We start from the raw sequence: 4,565 nt of genomic DNA on the forward strand, positions 1-4,565 counted from the left end.
TTACCAGAGTAGAAAGTCCCAACTTTCTCCCACAGAGGGGCTGATGATTTTGAACTACTGATCTTTTGAATCACAGCCCAATGTGTAACCCCTACACCACCAAAGCTACTTATATAGCATATATTTTATATTCATACGTGTACATTTTTGAATTATATCGAATATATTTTAGTAAATTTATTCTGATATATCTCCATATTACAAAGATAATTTAGTGGAAGAATCTTCCTTTTGAATTATCTGGTAGCACAAAGCATACATATTTTAAAACCTTATTGCATAACAAAAAGTCAAAGCAACAAAAATGTTTTCCAGAAAGACTGAGCTTGCTACTCAGGTGAAAACTTACAGTCTAGGAAACCCACAGGGTCACTTTGAGCCAGCATTGGTTTATAGCGGCGGGTGTGCTTGTTTTTTCCTACATGTGGACACTGAAGTGGGCCTAATTGGATGTTCTTTTTTTTTAAATCTCCACAAAAATAAAAGCAGGTTAGTACTTAAATAAAATGTATTTTTGAAGTGCTTTATAAATTGACTGGTCTCCTGTTCCATTTTCTGTGTTCTGTGTCCTCATGAAGACTCCATGTTGTCCTGTTTTCTTCTCTTGCTTTTCCCCTGGTCCAGCTGCACCACCTGTGCGTCGGATCCACCCTCACCATCAAGCTTCTCTTTCTTCCCGACACGCTGTACTTTTCCTGTAGCAGACCCAGCTAGTCCACTTCACTCCCCTTTCTTTTTCCCTCAAATTTGCAGCATGTGGATTTCCATTGGCTTTGGGATTCTTGTTCATCTCCCACGACTTTGTCCAGTGCTGCGTTTCATAGTTCCTTCTCTACTTCCCATGTCATTTCTTTCTTTGATGGTTTTTTTAAAATTGTAGGTTAAAATTATTGTTACTTGGATCTTTGGGTTTATCTAATACTTCTTTAGCGACTTCTTTAATAGAATCACTCCCTCTTGCTTCTCTGACAGGGTCTATCCATTTGATTTCTCCAGGACTTGCAAAATGTAAGTCTCCCAAAACTTACGTAAATAGTCCATCTTTTCTTCTAGAGATTTTATTTCAGCATCTCCTGCTGACTACTGTTTTACTTCTTGCTCTTGTTTAATCTCATAATTTAGCCTCCGCTTTCTTTTTCTTTATTCCTTCATTCTCGCTTGCAGCGTAATCTTCTGTGAAAAGTAATGTCAGGTTCGTGTCTTTATACTTCTGGCTGGTGGTCTCCACAAATTTCTTATCACACACAATTCTATCAAATGCAGCAATTATTGATCACTTACTCTGCAGTTCTTCTCATCTGAATATTTAGTGCTTGGCTTTGTCTTCTAGCCATTCTTTTATGTCATCAAAATTGATATCAGTTTAGTAGCCTTTGATATACATTTATCTGGTTGTTTGTTTGTTTACAGCATTTTATACTCATCAGTCAAGTCAGGGAAAGGTTTGCTTAGAAATATTCTGATTTTAGTGTTCTTTTCACTTCTGATTTTAGTTTTTTTCTTTCTGATTTTAGTTTTATCCTCCCTCATGCTTATGAATTCTACCATTGTTCAATGCTTCCATTATTATGTTAAATGCTGTTGTTAGATGGTGAACCTGGTGAATTTTATCATTATCTCCAATGGCACCCAGCCTTCATCTGGTTTGATCTGTTCCTTTAAAATGTTTTCCGGAGGCAGATTAAAGTCATCGAAATAATACACTACTTGATGACAGATTTTTAATTCCAGCTCAGTCATTTTTCCACTCTCACTCTTCAGGCATGCAAAAACTTTTGCCAGGGAGGAAGAGTGGGGTTCTACACATCTGCCTTCAGAGGTGGGAGAGGGAAGGGAGATCCAACATGGAAAGGAGCAGTGTGGGTGCAGGTGAGCTTCCACCCCAAGAGCCCTTTATGGGTCAGGCCCCATTCTTGCGCTGCACAGGATCAATAGTAACAACAACCACGCCCTGACTTAGAAGTGCTGCTACTGGTTTAATGTGCTTAAGGAAGACGGGGAAGATGGATCCCATCTATTCTCGATGACTTCCAACTCTTCTAGATTCATACTTCGTTCATTGATGTTGCAATTATTAATAAATGTGTAATTTCTTTTCAATTTGAACTATGCCTCATTGGCAAATGAAGATCGCTTGGCTGTACTCGTGAAGGTTTAATTCCATCCACATCATCATGGTAGACTCGGCTTTGAGAAGACGGTACTTCCTCAGTCTTCTTTGGAATGTCTTTCAATCTGAGGAGTCTGTCTTCTGGCATGATCTCTGACAGTGTGCCATTCGTAAGGTGTTCAGTGTCTGACAGTGTTCCGCTGCCATTCATAAGGCTTTCAGTGGCTAAGCCCTCAGAACGGGACAGTGTATTCCTTTTTAGTGAACGGTTCTCAGTCTGGAAGCTCTGCTGAAACCCGTTCACTGGGGTGACTTTGCTGGTATTTGAACTAACAGTGACATCGCGTGCAGCATCACAATATACAAGCCATCTTAGTATGACAAACTAACAGACAAGTGGTGGAAATGGTTGCATTGGTCCATGTAATGTCTCCTGGAGAATAAGCCAGCCTCCGTTGGGGGTCACCTGTCAGTCAAACAATAGACATCTATAAAGTTGACAGAAGAACCCACCCTATGTAACCAGAAGATCAGCGTTTAGCCCAAGACAAAGGCAGGAAGGGCCAGGAAAGAAGGAACAACCGGACACGAGGAACCCAGGGAGGAAGTGGAAGGCATCCAGTTTCATCAAGGGCATTGCAACGAGGGGCAAAAAAAAGGAAAAGGGAAAAAAAAGTAATATACTTTGTAGATGTTCACCCAAACCCTAATCAGTAAGAACAATAATAAAGAAGTCAGCCCCTAGGGCTATGCTGAAATGTATGGCATTTAAGCCTTGAGTCTGCTGCTCTGTAGACCCTTCCAACAACGTAAGCCTCTTGGTGATAATTCCGATTCCTGTGTCCCTCTTCCTTCTATCTCATACACATTTTACGTCCACAACATTGACCTCGCCATTAGAGACACATTTTTGGACAGTCGGTATTCCTGTTTTAACTGATCCAATAGAAAATGCTGAGCAGTCTCCCTCATTTCAGACTTTCCACCAGGCCCAAATGCGAGGGTCAAATGCGATGGCTAGCATGGCAAGTCACTAGAGTTTCTTGGTCACCTTCCTATGCCCACTGCCTTCACATCCTTGGTTTGACCTTGGCTCAGCAAGTTCTTTGACAGTTTGTTCAATTGTGTCTAGATGTTTCATAACTCTTGTTTATAAAATACGCCGAGTCCCTTTTTCATGAAAAGACCGACTCCATCCAGACAATCTGTTTTCTTTCCTCTCCTTAGTTACTTTCCACTGCACGCCTAGTGATAACCTGAGTGACTGACTGTCCCAAAACGGCTCCGAGCTCGGAGATCCCATTTGTCTGACGCTCCCACACACATTTTCCACTAGGTCAAGAAAAATAACACGGTCAGAAAACCCATGGAAACACACGCATTCTTTGAAAAATGCAATCTCTCTGTTTAAAAATTAAGCAAAGCAAAACACAGTCTAAAGTAACCTATAAGAAAAACAATGTAATATCTTATATATGGAGGATTTCCAACTTCTGAGCTACTTGGTGTTTCCACCTGGTAAAGATTAATGTCCGTTCGTTCCAACGAGCTGCTCTGTCCCCATGGGTGGAAACAGGCTTGGGAACATGTTGGAGGCAGAATTTCCCAGTGTATCATAGTTACCAAGCCAGCTGTGCAAAGTCAGTTTACAAGAATTTAGTTGAAATATTAGAGATTTTTGACAGCTTTAATTATTATACCTGGCTTACGGTTTCTGAATCTGGGCCAGGTTAAAGGAAATAAGGAAAATTTGCTGGGCAGTAGACGAGGATGCTCCCGTGTATACTAAAGAACATTCTAGTTAGGTATTCAGCGCTCGAGACTCCTCATCAGCAACAACACAGAACCTATGCCTGTTCTGCAGAAGAAACCACATTGCTCAGAGAATTAGGAGTTTCCATTTGATTTTGTTTTCTGGCTGATTTAGAATTAAGCAAGCAAACAAAAACACTCATTTTTATATTCAAGCAGTTATAAAGGAAATGAAATTAATCATTACTAACTATCATGGTATGTTATATATATTTTTAAAATATATTGTCTTCATACTATTAACTATGAAGTACATATTCTTTTCTCAATTTTTTAGAAGAAATAAGACTCATAATGGCTAAGCAATTTACACAAAATCATCATGTTAAGAATATTTAATATACAATGGACTGATGGAAGAATAAATACATCTGTCTAGAAAGAAGCACAGCAAGAATGCTCCTTTGAGGTAAAACTAGTGAGACTTTATCTCATATACTTTGGACATATTGTCAGGTTGGACCAGTCCCTGGAGAAGGAGTCAAGGGTAAGCCAAAAAGAGAAAGATGCTCATTGAGATGAACTGACAAGTAGTTGTAACAGTGGGATCAATCCTTAAGACAATTACAAAGATGGTGCAGGCCAAGATCTTATTTCATTCTATTGTACATACTGAAATTAGGAGTTAGAACAAACTCCAGCT

General features: G+C 39.7%; 1 pseudogene; it reads right to left on the bottom strand.

Annotated features, from left to right (window-relative positions):
- Window positions 1-570: 570 nt before the first annotated feature.
- LOC115872380 lies at window positions 571-1,740 on the bottom strand (annotated as a pseudogene).
- Between the last annotated feature and the right edge of the window lie 2,825 nt (window positions 1,741-4,565).

Source organism: Echinops telfairi, unplaced genomic scaffold (assembly GCF_000313985.2).
Source record: "Echinops telfairi isolate 266 unplaced genomic scaffold, ASM31398v2 ScPeMD7_4;HRSCAF=17, whole genome shotgun sequence".
NCBI classification, from domain to species: domain Eukaryota; kingdom Metazoa; phylum Chordata; class Mammalia; order Afrosoricida; family Tenrecidae; genus Echinops; species Echinops telfairi.